General features: G+C 40.8%; 1 protein-coding gene across 2 annotated transcripts in view; it reads right to left on the reverse strand.

Annotated features, from left to right (window-relative positions):
- Positions 1-14,605: 14,605 nt before the first annotated feature.
- TEKT4 (tektin 4) overlaps positions 14,606-21,088 on the reverse strand; it is a 72,996-nt gene continuing 66,513 nt past the window's right edge. For both annotated transcript variants that reach the window (XR_012226518.1, XM_073558448.1), the window contains one exon: positions 14,606-15,357. The gene's annotated coding sequence lies outside the window, so the exon portion shown is untranslated. The remainder of the gene's footprint in view (positions 15,358-21,088) is intronic.

Consider the following 21,088-nt stretch of genomic DNA (forward strand, 5'->3'; position numbering starts at 1 on the left):
TTAATCTTATTCATTTTCTAGGTCATGAAGGAAGGATTAGGGGACTGTGTAGAGCAGCGTTCTGCATCCTATAAATCTGTAGCTATAGTGAAGCTAAAATACCCATCATACCCTCAGAGCATGATGGTTGTTGAGGTTTCCTATGTCAGAGACCAATAATATAGAAGGTTTTTGTTTTATTTTTCTAAAGATAGCTCAAAAGTACCTATTACTTGTTTTTTTTTCCCAAGAAACAGCGCCCCTCCTTGTTCATAGGTCATGTCTGGTACTGCAACTTAGCTGTATCTAAATGAATTGGACTGAGCTGCAATACCCAGATGCAACCTATAGAGGGAGAAGACGAGAGCGCAACCTCCTAGGGTGATTTTTTAGAAGGTATTTTGGGGGTCCGCGTGTCGTTATTGTCCCCTTTCCGGTACTGGTGGAGGTAGTCGTCTTTTTTGGGAGCCTCCCTCCTCTCATTCTGTGCTCGCTGCCTGTTGGATTTGGCTCCCTGACAATGCCGTCACTCCAGCGCGCTGCCAGTAATTCCATCATAAAACATTTCCGCTGAGAGAATCAAATGAAAAGCAGAGACCTACGTCCCCGGAGCGGAGATTTCATACAAAAAAAACGTGCAAATGGCTTATGAGAAAAGTGGTGGAGGACAGATGTTGTGGAGTGACGTCTGTTAACCGCTTCACCGCTCAATGTAAAGCCAGGAACAAAGTCCAAGACCCAGAATTCTGCACTAACTCATCTCTAAGCTATAGTGCTCCTTATCTCCTGCATGCTGCCACCACTAGATGAAAATTCTCCCTTCCTAGGAGCCTCAAAAATTTGCAGTTGTCTCTGAGTTAGTGAGTAGAAACTAACTACAAAAATGTCTCCCATGCAGATCACGTACACACATAAATACGTAGCACATGTTCAGAATGATCAGCACTGTCAAAAAGGAAATTTTACAGCAAAACTGATCAGTGTAGCTGTGAATCCAGCAAAGGGATGAAATAAAACACTTACTGTAAATCAGCAACATGGAGGTCATTAGGCTGCACTACTGAGAGGTGTAATTGTGAATCCATCTCTTAGTGAGCTCAAACATTTCATGGATGAAATTATTTAGAAGTATCGAGAAGGCAAGCTGTGAATCCAGTTCTAGAGTGAGTTATAACACTATAAATCAGCAGTGTTGAGGGCATTATGTAGCAGTACTGAACAGTGTAGTTGTGAAACCAGTGCTGAGATGAGATATAACGCTTACTATAAATAAGCAGCATGGAGGTCATTATGTCGCATTACTGAACAGTGTAGTTGTGAATCCAGTTCTTGGATAAAACACTTGCTAGTCAGACGCAGCATGAAGAACATTATATGGCAGTACTAAACAATGTATTTGTGAATCCAGTGCTGGGTTACACTTACTAGAAAGCAGCGATGTGGAGGACATTATACAGCAGTAATGAGAAGTGCAGCTGTGAATTCGGTACTCAGGTGAGATAAAACACTTGGTAGTCAGAAGAAGAAAGGGGGACATTCTACAGCAGTTTTAAGCAGTGTGGCTGTGAATACAACACTGGAGTGAAATAAAACATTTAGTAGAAAGAATAAGCAAAGACATTCTGCAGCAGCACTGAGCAGTGTACCTGTGAATCCAGGGTTCATATAAAACTTACTAGACAGATTCAGTATGGAGAACAGAGACATTTTATCAGTACGGTGGTGAAATGAAACACTTTCATAGAAAGAACCATTTATTTTTTTATTTATGCATCATGGTGGACATACAGACATATACATCAGTACCCGAGCAGGGTAGCAATGAATCCTGCACTGGGTGAAATAAGACATTTGAAAGAAAGCAGAAGCTTTTTACATCTCCCTCTCTTCTCCATAGATATCAAAAGGCAGCTGTAATCTGATCCCTCAGTGAGCACCCTCTAGTGGTGTCTGCAGGCAGCGCGAAGATTATATTTTTACAGCCATTGTCAGACAGCTGGTAGATATTTTTTGACTCGTCATTATGTCTGTACAGCTCAGTACTAAGCTTAAAATATGATGAGAGACTTGTAACCAACATAATGACAGAAAAAGACTCATCACATAGAAGTAACAATAGCAACATCTATCACGGCCCCGAACCCCGCACCGTCACCAGCGAGAGGATCCAGTGCCTGTTTACACCACACTTTCTGCCTCTGCACAGCAAGATCTCTAACTACAGACAGACAAAAGGAAAAGAGAAACTTGATCTGCAATGACGTCAGTCACTTCTGTGCCGCGATCACACCATTACTTGTAAATGATTCATCTACTTATGGATATTACATGACCTGAGACTTTACATTATATATTATTCCATTAAGACGGGAAACAAGAAAAACTTAGTTAATAATAATTTCCAATATAGAATGAAATATTATTACAAAAATTGCTACAGAGGCATTTAAACGTGGGAAACTACTCCAGAGCTGCATTCACTATTCTGTTGGTGTACTCACTGTGTACATACATTACATTACTGATCCCGAGTTACATCCTGTATTATACCCCGGAGCTGCACTCACTATTCTGCTGGTGGAGTCACTGTGTACATACATTAGATTACTGATCCTGAGTTACATCCTGTATTATACTCCAGAGCTGCACTCACTATTCTGCTGGTGGAGTCACTGTGTACATACATTAGATTACTGATCCTGAGTTACATCCTGTATTATACCCCGGAGCTGCACTCACTATTCTGCTGGTGTACTCACTGTGTACATACATTACATTACTGATCCCGAGTTACATCCTGTATTATACTCCAGAGCTGCACTCACTATTCTGCTGGTGCAGTCACTGTGTACATACATTACTGATCCCGAGTTACATCCTGTATTATACCCCGGAGCTGCACTCACTATTCTGCTGGTGGAGTCACTGTGTACATACATTAGATTACTGATCCGGAGTTACATCCTGTATTATACCCCGGAGCTGCACTCACTATTCTGCTGGTGTACTCACTGTGTACATACATTACATTACTGATCCCGAGTTACATCCTGTATTATACTCCAGAGCTGCACTCACTATTCTGCTGGTGCAGTCACTGTGTACATACATTACTGATCCTGAGTTACATCCTGTATTATACCCCGGAGCTGCACTCACTATTCTGCTGGTGGAGTCACTGTGTACATACATTAGATTACTGATCCTGAGTTACATCCTGTATTATACCCCGGAGCTGCACTCACTATTCTGCTGGTGTACTCACTGTGTACATACATTACATTACTGATCCCGAGTTACATCCTGTATTATACTCCAGAGCTGCACTCACTATTCTGCTGGTGCAGTCACTGTGTACATACATTACTGATCCTGAGTTACATCCTGTATTATACCCCAGAGCTGCACTCACTGTTCTGCTGGTACAGTCACTGTGTACATACATTACATTACTGATCCTGAGTTACATCCTGTATTATACTCCAGAGCTGCACTCACTATTCTGCTGGTGCAGTCACTGTGTACATACATTACATTACTGATCCTGAGTTACATCCTGTGTTATACCCCAGAGCTGCATTCACTATTCTGCTGGTGCAATCACTGTGTACATACATTACATTATTGATCCTGAGTTACAACCTGTATTATACTCCAGAGCTGCACTCACTTCTTCTGCTGGCGCAGTCACTGTGTACATACATTACATTACTGATCCTGTACTGATCCTAAGATACATCCTGTGAAGTAGGGTATAGTATTATAGTAGTTATATTCTTGTATATAGGAGCAGTATTATAGTAGTTATATTCTTGTACATAGGAGCAGTATTATAGTAGTTATATTCTTGTATATAGGAGCAGTATTATAGTAGTTATATTCTTGTACATAGGAGCAGTATTATAGTAGTTATATTCTTGTACATAGGAGCAGTATTATAGTAGTTATATTCTTGTATATAGGAGCAGTATTATAGTAGTTATATTCTTGTATATAGGGGCAGTATTATAGTAGTTATATTCCTCTACATAGGGGCAGTATTATGGTTGTTATATTCTTGTACATAGGAGCAGTATTATAGTAGTTATATTCTTGTATATAGGAGCAGTATTATAGTAGTTATATTCTTGTATATAGGGGCAGTATTATAGTAGTTATATTCCTGTACATAGGGAGCAGTATTATAGTAGTTATATTCTTGTATATAGGGGCAGTATTATAGTAGTTATATTCTTGTACATAGGAGCAGTATTATAGTAGTTATATTCTTGTATATAGGAGCAGTATTATAGTAGTTATATTCTTGTATATAGGGGCAGTATTATAGTAGTTATATTCCTGTACATAGGGAGCAGTATTATAGTAGTTATATTCTTGTATATAGGGGCAATATTATAGTAGTTATATTCTTGTACATAGGGGCAGTATTATAGCAGTTATATTCTTGTATATAGGGGCAGTATTATAGTAGTTATAGTCTTGTACATAGGAGCAGTATTATAGTAGTTATATTCTTGTACATAGGAGCAGTATTATAGTAGTTATATTCTTGTACATAGGGAGCAGTATTATAGTAGTTATATTCTTGTATATAGGGGCAATATTATAGTAGTTATATTCTTGTACATAGGGGCAGTATTATAGCAGTTATATTCTTGTATATAGGGGCAGTATTATAGTAGTTATATTCTTGTACATAGGAGCAGTATTATAGTAGTTATATTCTTGTACATAGGAGCAGTATTATAGTAGTTATATTCTTGTATATAGGAGCAGTATTATAGTAGTTATATTCTTGTACATAGGAGCAGTATTATAGTAGTTATATTCCTCTACATAGGGGCAGAATTATGGTTGTTATATTCTTGTACATAGGAGCAGTATTATAGTAGTTATATTCCTGTACATAGTGAGCAGTATTATAGCAGTTATATTCTTGTACATAGGGGCAGTATTATAGTAGTTATATTCTTGTACATAGGGGCAGTATTATAGTAGTTATATTCCTGTACATAGGGGCAGTATTATAGTAGTTATATTCTTGTACATAGGGGCAGTATTATTATAGTTATATTCTTGTACATAGGGGCAGTATTATAGTAGTTATATTCCTGTACATAGTGAGCAGTATTATAGCAGTTATATTCTTGTACATAGGGGCAGTATTATAGTAGTTATATTCTTGTACATAGGGGCAGTATTATAGTAGTTATATTCTTGTACATAGAAGCAGTATTATAGTAGTTATATTCTTGTACATAGAAGCAGTATTATAGTAGTTATAGTCTTGTACATTGGGGGCAGTATTATAGTAGTTATATTCTTGTATATAGGGGCAGTATTATAGTAGTTATATTCTTGTACATAGGAGCAGTATTATAGTAGTTATATTCCTCTACATAGGGGCAGTATTATGGTTGTTATATTCTTGTACATAGGAGCAGTATTATAGTAGTTATATTCCTGTACATAGGGAGCAGTATTATAGCAGTTATATTCTTGTACATAGGGGCAGTATTATAGTAGTTATATTCTTGTACATAGGAGCAGTATTATAGTAGTTATATTCTTGTATATAGGAGCAGTATTATGGTTGTTATATTCTTATACATAGGGTATTATAGTAGTTATATTCCTGTACATAGGGAGCAGTATTATAGCAGTTATATTCCTGTACATAGGGGCAGTATTATAGTAGTTATATTCTTGTACATAGGGGCAGTATTATAGTAGTTATATTCTTGTACATAGGGGCAGTATTATAGCAGTTCTATTCCTGTACATAGGGGCAGTATTATAGTAGTTATATTCTTGTACATAGGGGCAGTATTATAGCAGTTATATTCTTGTACATAGGGGCAGTATTATAGCAGTTCTATTCTTGTACATAGGGGCAGTATTATGGTTGTTATATTCTTGTACATAGGAGCAGTATTCTGGTTGTTATTTTCTTGTACATAGGAGCAGTATTATAGTAGTTATATTCTTGTACATAGGGGCAGTATTATAGTAGTTATATTCTTGTACATAGGAGCAGTATTATAGCATTTATATTCTTGTACATGGGGCAGTATTATAGCAGTTAAATTCTTGTACATAGGGGCAGTATTATAGTAGTTATATTCTTGTACATAGAAGCAGTATTATAGTAGTTATATTCTTGTACATAGAAGCAGTATTATAGTAGTTATAGTCTTGTACATTGGGGGCAGTATTATAGTAGTTATATTCTTGTATATAGGGGCAGTATTATAGCAGTTATATTCTTGTACATAGGAGCAGTATTATAGTAGTTATATTCTTGTACATAGAAGCAGTATTATAGTAGTTATATTCTTGTACATAGGGGCAGTATTATAGTAGTTATATTGTTGCACATAGGGGGCAGTATTATAGTAGTTATATTCTTGTACATAGGGGCAGTATTATAGTAGTTATATTGTTGCACATAGGGGGCAGTATTATAGTAGTTATATTCTTGTACATAGGGGCAGTATTATAGTAGTTATATTCTTGTACATAGGGGGCAGTATTATAGTAGTTATATTGTTGCACATAGGGGGCAGTATTATAGTAGTTATATTGTTGCACATAGGGGGCAGTATTATAGTAGTTATATTCTTGTACATAGGGGGCGGTATTATAGTAGTTATATTCTTGTACATAGGGGGCGGTATTATAGTAGTTATATTGTTGCACATAGGGGGCAGTATTATAGTAGTTATATTCTTGTACATAGGAGCAGTATTATAGTAGTTATATTCTTGTACATAGGGGGCAGTATTATAGTAGTTATATTCTTGTACATAGGGGGCAGTATTATAGTAGTTATATTGTTGCACATAGGGGGCAGTATTATAGTAGTTATATTCTTGTACATAGGGGCAGTATTATAGTAGTTATATTCTTGTACATAGGGGGCAGTATTATAGTAGTTATATTGTTGCACATAGGGGGCAGTATTATAGTAGTTATATTGTTGCACATAGGGGGCAGTATTATAGTAGTTATATTCTTGTACATAGGGGGCGGTATTATAGTAGTTATATTCTTGTACATAGGGGGCGGTATTATAGTAGTTATATTGTTGCACATAGGGGGCAGTATTATAGTAGTTATATTGTTGCACATAGGGGGCAGTATTATAGTAGTTATATTCTTGTACATAGGAGCAGTATTATAGTAGTTATATTCTTGTACATAGGAGCAGTATTATAGAAGTTATATTGTTGTACACAGGGGGCAGTATTATAGTAGTTATATTGTTGTATAACATTTGCAGACATTTTGCCATTTACAGCCCGTTGCACAATAGCTGCTGTCAGATATTTACATTCTGACTAATGTGATAGACAATTTGAAGATGTGAACCTGAGTCAGGGTTTGCAGCTTTATGTCCTACAGATAATCCCCCCTCGGATAAGTGCAGCAGGTTTTGTGAGTGCATCCCGGGATTGTGAGGATACAGGCCTCGGTGATGAATGTGCGCTGCTGACGGTTTTTCCTGGAGCCGTATAAGGCGAGGTATCAGGCTTTGCTCACGGATCACAATGTGCCAACCACCAGAAGTAAATCCCCCATTCTGATGCCTATCAGCGGTATTACGTGTCAGTGAGCGGCGGGTTTCATGGTTATGGATCTCAGTTATTCCAGGAGATTTTATGTGAATAAATATCTGTCCGTCCTCATCCATATTTATTGCCTGATATCTGGAGCGCGATGTCCCAGTTAAACCTTTTTGGGAAAGTTTCGGTGACAATAAAAAGTGGCTGTAACTTTTTTCAAAAACCCTGACAGATGCAGCAGAGCTGAGTTCTGCGCGTGGCTCCACTATAATGACCCGTGGCCTGTGTTTATTCTGGTTTTCTTAGTCTAATACAACAGTGTTTAAATAATGTAAGCTACTCAATGGAAAACTTGGGAGGGGGGTGAATACTTTGTCATCCCTGCTGGACCTACACCTGGAAAAACATGCCAAAAGGTCAACATTTTTTTAGTTTACCATTGTTAATAGTCAGGTAGTTGACAGTAATATGTACCTGTCATTTTGGGTGACTTTTTAGAATGATCTCTCCTGTGCATCTACATGAAGAATAATACCATATCTGACCATTATATGACTTGTATCCTGCATTTCTCAAGTTTTCCCCTCTGCAGGCTCTATGTCTTATTCTCCGTTGTCTCTGAGCTAGTGGGTAGAAAGAAGTTACTATGATGTCTCCCATACATATCACAGCACCAACAGACACAAGGAATTACTAATCTTTCTCTATATAGCACAAGTTTAGAAGTAGCAGCAGTACAGAGCATGCTATACATCCATCTCTGGATAAGATAAAGACTTGCTCGAAAGCTGCAGCAGGGAAGGTATTATACAGCAATACAGAGCAGTGTAGTTGTGAATCTATCTCTGGGTCAGATAAACATTTGCTAGAAAATAGCAGCAGGGAAGATGTTATGCAGCAGCTAAGAAGCAGTATAGCTGAGGATCTAGCTCTGCTATGAGTTAAATGTCTTGTAAAAGCAGCAGAAGGGAAGATATTATACACCATTATTGAGCAGTGTACTCATGTATGCATGTGTGGTGTGAGATAAATATTTGCTAGACAGTAGCAGCAGGAATGATATTATACAGCAAGATTGAGCAGTGTATCTGAAATTCCAGCTCTGGGGTGAGATAAACATTTGCTAGAAAATAGCAGCAGAGAAGATATTACATAGCAGTTCAGAGCATTATATCTGAGAATCTCTGTGGTGAGATAAACATTTGCAAGAAATCAGAAGTATGGCAGATGTTATACAGCAGTACTGAGCAGTGAGCTGTGAATCCATCTCTGGATTAAGGTAAACATTTGCTAATAATCAACAGCATAGCCAATATTATATAGCAGTACTGCGCAGTGCTGTATCCAGCTCTGGGGTGAAACATTTGCTATGTAACTGCCTGAAAGATATTATACAGCAGTATTGAGCAGTGTAGCTGTGAATCCAGGTCTGGGGTGAGAAAAACATGTTCACTGTCCTATTAAGGGAATAGAAGAATCCAGGATATCTATAAACAGAAAGATAGTGAGGAAACACTTAGCTAACCTAAATGAATTCAAGTCTCCAGGTCCAGATGAATTACACCCCAGAGTACTGAAGGAGTTAGCAGAAGAAATTTTTGAACCCCTCTCCATAATATTTGAAAATTCTTGGAGAACAGGAGAAGTCCCAGAAGACTGGAGAAGAGCAAATGTTGTGCCTATCTTCAAAAAGGGGAAGAAGGTGGACCCAGGCAACTATAGGCCGGTGAGTCTGACTTCTATACCAGGAAAGATCTTTGAACAAATTATTAAACAACATGTATGTCAGTACCTGGATAAGAATGAAGTGATTAAACAGAGTCAGCATGGGTTTGTAACTAATAAGTCATGTCAGACTAACTTAATTTCCTTCTATGACGGAATCACTGATTGGGTGGATCAAGGAAATGCTGTAGATATAGTATATCTTGACTTCAGCAAAGCATTTGACAAAGTATCTCATACTATCCTTATTGAAAAAATGACTAAGTATGGAATGGACAAGGCAACTGTTAGGTGGATTCATAACTGGCTTAGTGATCGGACCCAAAGAGTGGTCGTAAATGGCTGGACATCCAGTTGGAAGAATGTCTCAAGTGGGGTACCGCAAGGCTCTGTCCTGGGCCCTTTATTGTTCAACATCTTTATCAACGATTTAGATGAAGGAATTGAGGGTAAACTGATTAAATTTGCTGATGACACAAAGCTAGGAGGGATAGCTAATACTAGAGAAGAGAGAGAGAGGATTCAAAAAGATATAAATAAACTGGAGAAGTGGGCAGCAACTAACAGAATGGTTTTTAACAGGGAAAAATGCAAAGTACTACATCTGGGCAATAAAAATGAAAAAAGCATATATAGAATGGGAGGAATAGGGCTAAGTGACAGCACATGTGAAAAAGACTTAGGTATACTAATAGATCACAGACTGAATATGAGTCAACAGTGTGATGCAGCAGCAAAAAAAGCAAATGCAATTCTAGGATGTATTAACAGAAGCATACAGTCTAGATCACGTGAAGTCATTATTTCCCTCTACTCCTCTTTGGTCAGACCTCATCTGGAATATTGTGTCCAGTTTTGGGCACCACATTTTAAAAAAGACATCAACAAACTGGAGCAAGTTCAGAAAAGAGCAACCAGAATGGTGACCGGTCTGCAAACCCTGTCTTATGAGGAAAGGTTGCAGGATTTGGGATTGTTTAGTTTGCAAAAGAGAAGGCTGAGAGGAGACTTAATAGCTGTCTACAAATATCTAAAGGGCTGTCACATTGTAGAAGGATCAACTTTATTCTCATTTGCACAAGGAAAGACTAGAAGCAATGGGATGAAACTGAATGGGAGGAGACACAGATTAGATATTAGAAAAAACTTTTTGACAGTTAGAGTGATCAATGAGTGGAACAAGCTGCCACGAGAAGTGGTGAGTTCTCCTTCAATGGATGTCTTCAAACAGAGGCTGGACAGACATCTGACTGGGATGATTTAGCGAATCCTGCTTTGAGCAGGGGGTTGGACCAGATGGCCCAGGAGGTCCCTTCCAACTCTACGATTCTATGATTCTAAAAATCAGCAGGGGAGATATTATACAGCAGTACTTATAAGTACACTGTACTTATGTATCCAGTTCTAGGGTGATTTAAACATTTTCTAGCTAGCAGCAGTATAACATTTATTGCACAGCAGTCAGCAGTACAGGGCAGTGTAGCTGTGAATCCAGCTCTGGGTTCAGAAAAATATTTGCTAAAGAGTAACAGCATGGAAGATATTTTCCTGCAGTACCGAGCAGTGTAGTTGTGAATCTAGCTCTGGGGTGAGAGAATCATTTGCCAGCTAGCAGCAGCATGAAAGATATTATACAGTAGTATTGAGCAGTGTAGCTGTGAATTCAGCTCTGGCGTGAGATAAATATTTGCTAAAAAACAGCAGCATGGTAGGGATTATAACGCAACATTTAGCAGTGTAGTCTTGTAGCCAGTTCTAGGGTGAGACCAATTTTCACGAAAGTTGCAGCAGAGAAGATATTATACAGCAGTACTGAGCAGTGTAGTTGTGAATCCAGTTCTGAGGTAAATTAAATGTCTTACCACAAAACAGTAGCAACTCTGTGTATATGTCCCTCTCTGTTACTCTGCTCCTAGTAAAAAAGCAGCAATTATTTTGCAATCCTGGACTAAGATTTCTATTCATTTCAGGAGAAAACTGCAATTGAAGCACAATTTTAGAAAACATTGGTTTTCTTTTTGCAATTTAAAAAAAAAAAAAAAAAAAAAGAAATGGAAATACATAATTTGGGAAATTCACATATGATGTTTCTTGTTTCTTAATCTATAAAAGCCCACAACATCCCCCCACTAAAATTGAATTTTCATCTTACGAGCGGACAAAGTAATGTGACAATTTTTCCACTGTGAAGAATAATAAAAACAACAAAGTCGGGGTTTGTTTTGTTAAATTTCGTGTTTTTACGTGATGATGCCATTATGGGCATATATATATATATTTGTAAATTGCAATAATCTATATCCCCTAGTTCCATGTGGGACAATCCTCTAATCTCTACCAGTTTATGAATATTCACTTCTTCATAATCCCCAATCCAGGTATCTATAGTCAGTCGTCTTCTTGCTGACGGGCCAATGTGCTGACTGGATGGATCATGGACCTCCTAAAAAGTCGACATAGTCTATGTAAATGTGTCCCAATGTGGTCATTTCTGTAATGATCTTAGGAGGATCAGGAGCATGGACTTAAAAAAAAAATCCTACAAATTGGGATTTAAAGGCTTCAAGGTCTTGTGGCCTTCAAAGAGTTGAGGTCTTTTGGAGCAGGTCTGTGGTCTTTTATGTATGAAATATAGGGCAATATCTGAGGAAGGTCCACACCACCCTAGTAGACCTGATTGTGATCATCTGACTGTAATGGGTCCGATAGCCAAAGTCCTTAGCGATCTGATGAAGAATTGGCTGCCATGTATCTATCACAGGCTCTCAACTTGGGCAAATGGTCATCCATTCACTTTTGGCTCTTTTCTCGAGCATCGATGACACGAGTCAGAAGATAGACGACTCCTAGATTCTCCGAAAGAAATGATCTAATTGAGAAGGCAAAGGTTTCCTCTTTTTCCTCCACACCAAGATTCGGTCTACATGAGAGGACAATAGATACCTGTTTTTGAGTCTATGATGTAGTTACGTTTTCCCAAAGTAATGACTGCTTACAAGTCAAGACCAAGAGCAGAGCCAAGACAAATCTGTTACAAAAGTCAGGAAAAGTTCTAGCCAGAAATCCTTCTCTCTGGCGGAGATGGACATGGTCGCCACAGTAGAAGACGTTGTCCGGATGGGAAAACCACCAACCCAAAAAATTGCTTTTGCTTTAGAAATTATCTCACGACGATCCAGTGGAGTTTGCTATTTCATAACGTTTTCTTGCCTAACATATTAATACATATTTCATCCATGGAAATGTCCCAGTTGGGAACAGACGTCCTTCGATTCTATCATCCTGGTACATGATGAGAATATTTCACGTCCTTCACCTTCTGTTCAGGGGTTTGCGGTTCCTCTTAATAGACCCCTAGGGAGACGATGCAAATAGCTGACAAACCAGATATACAGTGGGGCAAAAAAGTATTTAGTCAGTCAGCAATAGTGCAAGTTCCACCACTTAAAAAGATGAGAGGCGTCTGTAATTTACATCATAGGTAGACCTCAACTATGGGAGACAAACTGAGAAAAAAAAATCCAGAAAATCACATTGTCTGTTTTTTTTTCACTTTATTTGCATATTATGGTGGAAAATAAGTATTTGGTCAGAAACAAGCAAACAAGATTTCTGGCTCTCACAGACCTGTAACTTCTTCTTTAAGAGTCTCCTCTTTCCTCCACTCATTACCTGTAGTAATGGCACCTGTTTAAACTTGTTATCAGTATAAAAAGACACCTGTGCACACCCTCAAACAGTCTGACTCCAAACTCCACTATGGTGAAGACCAAAGAGCTGTCAAAGGACACCAGAAACAAAATTGTAGCCCTGCACCAGGCTGGGAAGACTGAATCTGCAATAGCCAACCAGCTTGGAGTGAAGAAATCAACTGTGGGAGCAATAATTAGAAAATGGAAGACATACAAGACCACTGATAATCTCCCTCGATCTGGTGCTCCACGCAAAATCCCACCCCGTGGGGTCAGAATGATCACAAGAACGGTGAGCAAAAATCCCAGAACCACACGGGGGGACCTAGTGAATGAACTGCAGAGAGCTGGGACCAATGTAACAAGGCCTACCATAAGTAACACACTACGCCACCATGGACTCAGATCCTGCACTGCCAGACGTGTCCCACTGCTTAAGCCTGTACATGTCCGGGCCCGTCTGAAGTTTGCTAGAGAGCATTTGGATGATCCAGAGGAGTTTTGGGAGAATGTCCTATGGTCTGATGAAACCAAACTGGAACTGTTTGGTAGAAACACAACTTGTTGTGTTTGGAGGAAAAAGAATACTGAGTTGCATCCATCAAACACCATACCTACTGTAAAGCATGGTGGTGGAAACATCATGCTTTGGGGCTGTTTCTCTGCAAAGGGGCCAGGACGACTGATCCGGGTACATGAAAGAATGAATGGGGCCATGTATCGTGAGATTTTGAGTGCAAACCTCCTTCCATCAGCAAGGGCATTGCAGATGAAACGTGGCTGGGTCTTTCAACATGACAATGATCCAAAGCACACCGCCAGGGCAACGAAGGAGTGGCTTCGTAAGAAGCATTTCAAGGTCCTGGAGTGGCCTAGCCAGTCTCCAGATCTCAACCCTATAGAAAACCTTTGGAGGGAGTTGAAAGTCCGTGTTGCCAAGCGAAAAGCCAAAAACATCACTGCTCTGGAGGTGATCTGCATGGAGGAATGGGCCAACATACCAACAACAGTGTGTGGCAACCTTGTGAAGACTTACAGAAAACGTTTGGCCTCTGTCATTGCCAACAAAGGATATATCACAAAGTATTGAGATGAAATTTTGTTTCTGACCAAATACTTATTTTCCACCATAATATGCAAATAAAATGGAAAAAAAACAGACAATGTGATTTTCTGGATTTTTTTTTCTCAGTTTGTCTCCCATAGTTGAGGTCTACCTATGATGTAAATTACAGACGCCTCTCATCTTTTTAAGTGGTGGAACTTGCACTATTGCTGACTGACTAAATACTTTTTTGCCCCACTGTATATGGAAGCTGTGGATGTGTTTTGCATGTTTTGCATCCTACTTTTGGACGTCATCCAATCTCATCTTTTCGAATGTCCTGCAATTATTGGAGATTCTGGCTTTGAAGGTTTGGATGTTCTCGATTATCAAGTCTTTCCCAACCGGATGCTTTTCAGACATTCTCAAGATGTTTGATGGATTATTTATGAATGCATCCCTCGTTACTTATGTATATATGTGTGTTATTATCATGGTGACCCTGTTGCAATAAAGGAACTGTTCTTGATGTGGAGGTGGTTTTTACTGTTATGGAGAAGTATAAGACGTTCATTAAAGGTTCCCCATTGAAACACTGATTAAGTCCCAGATTTTATTGTTCATTCTTCACATGACAGTGGCATAAAATGCTTGGTGGTTCCAGTCCACATGAGGCATAGCAGGCTTGTTGGTTGCAGTACAATCTAGTTGGCCATAAATTCTACAATTACACTTCCGGTTATTCTTGATGGTTCGCACCACCCCATTACAAAATCGAACTTTCCAGGCCACACGATAGAGCCTATCCCCTCCAAAACTCAACTCAGCCCTCCCATACGTCGCTGTAGCCTTTTCCAAGGTTGAAATATCTCACAACCCATACCACATTGTCTCTTCTCCAGATGTTTCTCGTCAGAACCAAAGACTCATAATTCTGGCAATATGCTCAGCTGGCACTGCTTTAGTAGTAGTCCAAAATGAGGTCACCAAGTTCCTTGGTCAGCTCCTTGTGTGTTGTTCTTCACCTCTTATATATACTGTAGATTGCTATAATCATCTTAGATGAACCCTTAAAGGAGTTGTCCACCATTGAACCACCCTGGATTGGTCGTTTTAAGACCCCGATTAAAATAAATCTTCCCTATGTCATGAGACTCTTGGAGAATCCATGACAACAGAAATATAACAAACTCCGAACTTCCCCCATGGCTGGTGAGTAAATCAGAAATGTCTTCTGCACTCGATCTTCAGATGGTTGTGTACTTTTCTTTTGCACACACTGGAGAGTCACCAATTAAACCTGCAGGCCCCGAGGCAGAAACAGCTGGATCACGGCACCGCTGCACATCACCTAACAGGAGGAGAAAGGAAAAATCTATTTTTCAGGTTAGAATTCAACATGTGATGCCCACAAAATGTCCCGAGAGGCGAAGAAAAAATAACGATGCCTGAAACCCAGCAACGTATTCTCCTAATTTATACTTTTAATCCCTGCAGGAAGCAGATGAGGAGGAAAGATTTATAGAAACTCTGAAGTCACCGCCCGCTCCACCATGTATGCAAAAGAGATCTCGGTACAGGGACTTAAGGACCTTTATACAAAAGTTAATAAAAAAAGTTAATAAATAAGTTAAGTGTTGCTGATCTGTATAGTATCTGTCAGCTGTCCCGTGTGGTGTAGTATATAGAGGGTGTGTCCCGTGTGGTGTAGTATATAGAGGATGTGTCCTGTGTGGTGTAGCATATAGAGGACGTGTCCCGTGTGGTGTAGTATATAGAGATTGTGTCCCGTGCGGTGTAGTATATAGAGGATGTATGGTGTAGTATATAGAGGATGTGTCCCGTGCGGTGTAGTATATAGAGGATGTATGGTGTAGTATATAGAGGAGGTGTCCCGTGTGGTGTAGTATATAGAGGATGTGTCCCGTGTGGTGTAGCATATAGAGGACGTGTCCCGTGTGGTGTAGCATATAGAGGACGTGTCCCGTGTGGTGTAGTATATAGAGGATGTATGGTGTAGTATATAGAGGATGTGTCCCGTGTGGTGTAGTATATAGAGATTGTGTCCCGTGCGGTGTAGTATATAGAGTGTGTGTCCCGTGTGGTGTAGTATATAGAGGATGTGTCCTGTGTGGTGTAGCATATAGAGGACGTGTCCCGTGTGGTGTAGCATATAGAGGACGTGTCCCGTGTGGTGTAGAATATAGAGATTGTGTCCCATGCGGTGTAGTATATAGAGGATGTATGGTGTAGTATATAGAGGATGTGTCCCGTGTGGTGTAGTATATATTGTGTCCCGTGTGGTGTAGTATATAGAGATTGTGTCCCGTGCGGTGTAGTATATAGAGGATGTATGGTGTAGTATATAGAGGATGTGTCCCGTGCGGTGTAGTATATAGAGGATGTATGGTGTAGTATATAGAGGATGTGTCCCGTGCGGTGTAGTATATAGAGGATGTGTCCCGTGCGGTGTAGTATATAGAGGATGTGTCCCGTGCGGTGTAGTATATAGAGGATGTGCCCAGTGTGGTGTAGTATATAGAGGATGTGTAATGTGTGGTGTAGTATATAGAGGATGTGTCCTGTGTGGTGTAGTATATAGAGGATATGTCCAGTGTGGTGTAGTATATAGAGGATGTGTCCAGTGTGGTGTAGTATATAGAGGATGTGTCCCGTGCGGTGTAGTATATAGAGGATGTGTCCCGTGCGGTGTAGTATATAGAGGATGTGTCCCGTGCGGTGTAGTATATAGAGGAGGTGTCCCGTGCGGTGTAGTATATAGAGGAGGTGTCCAGTGTGGTGTAGTATATAGAGGATATGTCCAGTGTGGTGTAGTATATAGAGGATGTGTAATGTGTGGTGTAGTATATAGAGGATGTGTCCTGTGTGGTGTAGTATATAGAGGATATGTCCAGTGTGGTGTAGTATATAGAGGATGTGTCCAGTGTGGTGTAGTATATAGAGGATGTGTCCCGTGTGGTGTAGTATATAGAGGGTGTGTCCCGTGCGGTGTAGTATATAGAGGAGGTGTCCCGTGCGGTGTAGTATATAGAGGATGTGTCCAGTGCGGTGTAGTATATAGAGGATGTGCCCAGTGTGGTGTAGTATATAGAGGATGTGCCCAGTGTGGTGTAGTATATAGAGGATGTGCCCAGTGTGGTGTAGTATATAGAGGATATGTCCAGTGTGGTGTAGTATATAGATTGTGTCCCGTGTGGTGTAGTATATAGAGGTTGTGTCCAGTGTGGTGTAGTACATAGAGGATATGTCCAGTGTGGTGTAGTATATAGAGGATGTGTCCTGTGTGGTGTAGTATATAGAGGATGTGTCCTGTGTGGTGTAGTATATAGAGGATATGTCCAGTGTGGTGTAGTATATAGAGGATGTGTCCTGTGTGGTGTAGTATATAGAGGATATGTCCAGTGTGGTGTAGTATATAGAGGGTGTGTCCCGTGCGGTGTAGTATATAGAGGAGGTGTCCCGTGTGGTGTAGTATATAGAGGACGTGTCCCGTGTGGTGTAGAATATAGAGATTGTGTCCCGTGCGGTGTAGTATATAGAGGATGTATGGTGTAGTATATAGAGGATGTGTCCCGTGTGGTGTAGTATATATTGTGTCCCGTGTGGTGTAGTATATAGAGATTGTGTCCCGTGCGGTGTAGTATATAGAGGATGTATGGTGTAGTATATAGAGGATGTGTCCCGTGCGGTGTAGTATATAGAGGATGTATGGTGTAGTATATAGAGGATGTGTCCCGTGCGGTGTAGTATATAGAGGATGTATGGTGTAGTATATAGAGGAGGTGTCCCGTGCGGTGTAGTATATAGAGGATGTGTCCCGTGCGGTGTAGTATATAGAGGTTGTGCCCAGTGTGGTGTAGTATATAGAGGTTGTGCCCAGTGTGGTGTAGTATATAGAGGATGTGTCCAGTGTGGTGTAGTATATAGAGGATGTGTCCAGTGTGGTGTAGTATATAGAGGATGTGCCCAGTGTGGTGTAGTATATAGAGGATGTGCCCAGTGTGGTGTAGTATATAGATTGTGTCCCGTGTGGTGTAGTATATAGAGGTTGTGTCCAGTGTGGTGTAGTATATAGAGGATGTGTTCCGTGTGGTGTAGTATATAGAGGATATGTCCAGTGTGGTGTAGTATATAGAGATTGTGTCCCGTGTGGTGTAGTATAGAGGTTGTGTCGTGTGGTATAGTATATAGAGGATGTGTCCCGTGTGGTGTAGTATATACAGGGTGTGTCCCGTGTGGTGTTGTATATACAGGGTGTGTCCCGTGTGGTGTAGTATATAGAGGGTGTGTCCCGTGTGGTGTAGTATATAGAGGACGTGTCTTGTGTGGTGTAATATATAGAGGATGTGTCCCGTGTGGTGTAGTATAGAGGATGTGTCCCATGTGGTGTAGTATATAGAGGTTGTGTCCCGTGTGGTGCCGTATATAGAGGTTGTGGAAGCAGTCACTTTCTGTAACATTAAGCCCTTCCCACTACAAGTTAGTCACAAGCATTAACTATCCTATCTTATACTCTATTCCTTACATTTTCACACTACATACTGCACATTACAGCACAATTCACATGACACCATTGGTATCTTCAGGGGTAAAAACACTGCAGTAAAGTCTACCACCTTTACATTCCTCCTCTCTTTAATGATGGTCGTCCACAACCATACGGACACCTAGGCGATACAATGCACATAAATCACATAACACCAATAACAGTCCTGAATTATGTGGGTCCTCAACCCGCTCGAGCACTGTGTCAACGTACTTGCGTGCAACCAGCACAACTAGACCTGCTCGATTTTCTGACTTCTCTTTTCTCTCACGTGATTGTGTTTTCCTCTTCCTCAGGGGAACTTGGGAACTGCCTCCACCTAATCCTCAGAGGTTGGTTCCCAGGCATCTGCGCTGCAGGTAGACTGGTCTCGGACAGTGTCAGAGATCCTGTCATATAGAAGTGAGCCACCGCCCCCTCCATCACCAGAACCACTACCGGTTCTCGTGCGGGAAGAATGGGTCCCCGGGGACTTTCTGATACTTTGGAGGAGATAGCCCAGATTCGGGTCACCTCTATGACCATCTCCCAGGCCTTCTTGTTCTGCAAGAAGGGCTTATCTTGCTCTCTGCCTTAACAGCATACCACCGATATTGTCCCTTCATTTTTAGGAAGACAACCTTTGTACTGGCTGTTAAGTTCCTGCAGCCTTTGGGGAAGATGCTCAGTCTCGACTGTCCTCTGGTTGAAAAGAATATTGTGGCGGGTCCCAAATTCCTCTATGAACCCTTATCAACACAGCTTGTCATAGCTGATGACCTTTCCCTGGGAAGTCAGTCCTCGGTACTTCACGATTACTAGACCCACCACATCTTTGGCCCATCTCTTCCATCCAGCCAAGTCATCACGAGGTTAAGGCTGTATCCTTCCTTCGAGCCTTGGTTGCCCAGTGTAACTGCTCGATGCAGGACCGCAGGCCTCAACTCTATTTGCCAATGAGCCAACCTGCTCTAATCATTCCGTGTCTTCCAACATATCCTCAAACGCTTCCCATGACTCCACGATCCTTGCTCTAAAGCTGTTTTCTCGCTCACTTACTTCCTTGGAATAGCGTTGCCTTTTCCACCTCTTACCAATATTGTTCACATGGCTAGATTGACAATCTATGAAGTAAAAAATATCTTTGCTTGAGGATCCCACCTTGGGAGGTTGGACATTGACACTCGCAGAAAGCATTACTGTAGTCCCATGTGGTTTGAGACAACTGAAGAGTGTTGATTTGACTCCCAGATCTGGTTGTGGCTCCGAATCATCACGACCAAAAACAAGAAAGGGAAACAATCTCTGTTACTGATGAGGGACTTAACCACCATATTCATGGAGGTGAAGGAGGGCCACACAACTTTCTAAAGCGACCGTTTCGATCTAGATGAAAAGATGAATGATATTGTGAAGCCATTTTGCGATCCGTCCAAGGATGCCGATATAAAGGTTGTGTTTAATACCATTGGCAGTGATCTCGATCTATCAGATATAGACCTTGAGTATCGAGATCTTAAGGGTTTGCAAAATATAGGCACTCAACGCCAATACACTTGCTGAAAAAGTGAAATATTTTGCCTTTTCATCGAATTACAAAAATCTAGCAACTATTTTTGGTCGTATCCTTGTGGCGAAGCCTCACAGTGCTGATGTGGAGCGGCCGGTGAGCTCCGATACCTCCTAGAAGAGCACAAAATCCACCAGAATGAGTACGGAGACGGGGAAGCTTTATTTCTGTGTTCACTAGAACATGCCACCTCTGGCTGAATGAATCCTCGGGAAGCAGGACTGTCCTGGCTCTGGAAGTGTGAACGACTAACCGCCAAGATCCTACAACAAAGGTTCTTCACTGGTGTATTCAGCCATGAGAAACGTCAAGGAGACAGCCCATGGTAGGACACCACAAAAACAAAGAAGACATTATAAGATACTGTTGGCTGCTACAAGTGAATTTTGCATAATTATGCCACAATAGTTTACATTATATTACTGCACAAATTGTGTATTACTGCCCACTAAATAGTGTGCTGGGCGGGTTTTCTCCTTCCACTTTACTCTGTGACGACGGTCACTCCCAGCTGTGGGCCGGAACTATTGGTTGTGGCATTCCCCTCTGTAAGCATACCTGATGAAGGGCTAGATTCCACTTGCACCATTTTGCCTCTGTCACAACTACAATGGGCGGGTCAGTCTGTTTTGGGCCACTTACCGCCATCTTGCAGTCCTTGCTTGGCACCAACTTACACCACTCAACGGTCGCCACTCGATTCTGCCGAAGCATCAAGTGTAGCTTGGTGATAGCCGCGGGTGAGGCACTAGACTGCCTTTATGCCCCGGAACACTACATGGACGTGTGGATCCTGGTGGAGTGTGCGCTTGTACTGTGAGGACCTTACGCCCATGCAGGCTGCGGGTAGCCGGTAGTGTGGGCCGGCCAGGACCGTAGGTTCCACAGTTCAATAAGGAGACCATCCTTCCAACATTGTCTTTACTGAACGATAATTTTACATTGGTTTTGTATAAGTGATAGCGG

The sequence above is a fragment of the Dendrobates tinctorius genome, unplaced genomic scaffold, assembly GCF_039654945.1.
Source record: "Dendrobates tinctorius isolate UK_male_01 unplaced genomic scaffold, ASM3965494v1 ptg000257l, whole genome shotgun sequence".
In the NCBI taxonomy this organism is placed as follows: Eukaryota; Metazoa; Chordata; class Amphibia; order Anura; family Dendrobatidae; genus Dendrobates; species Dendrobates tinctorius.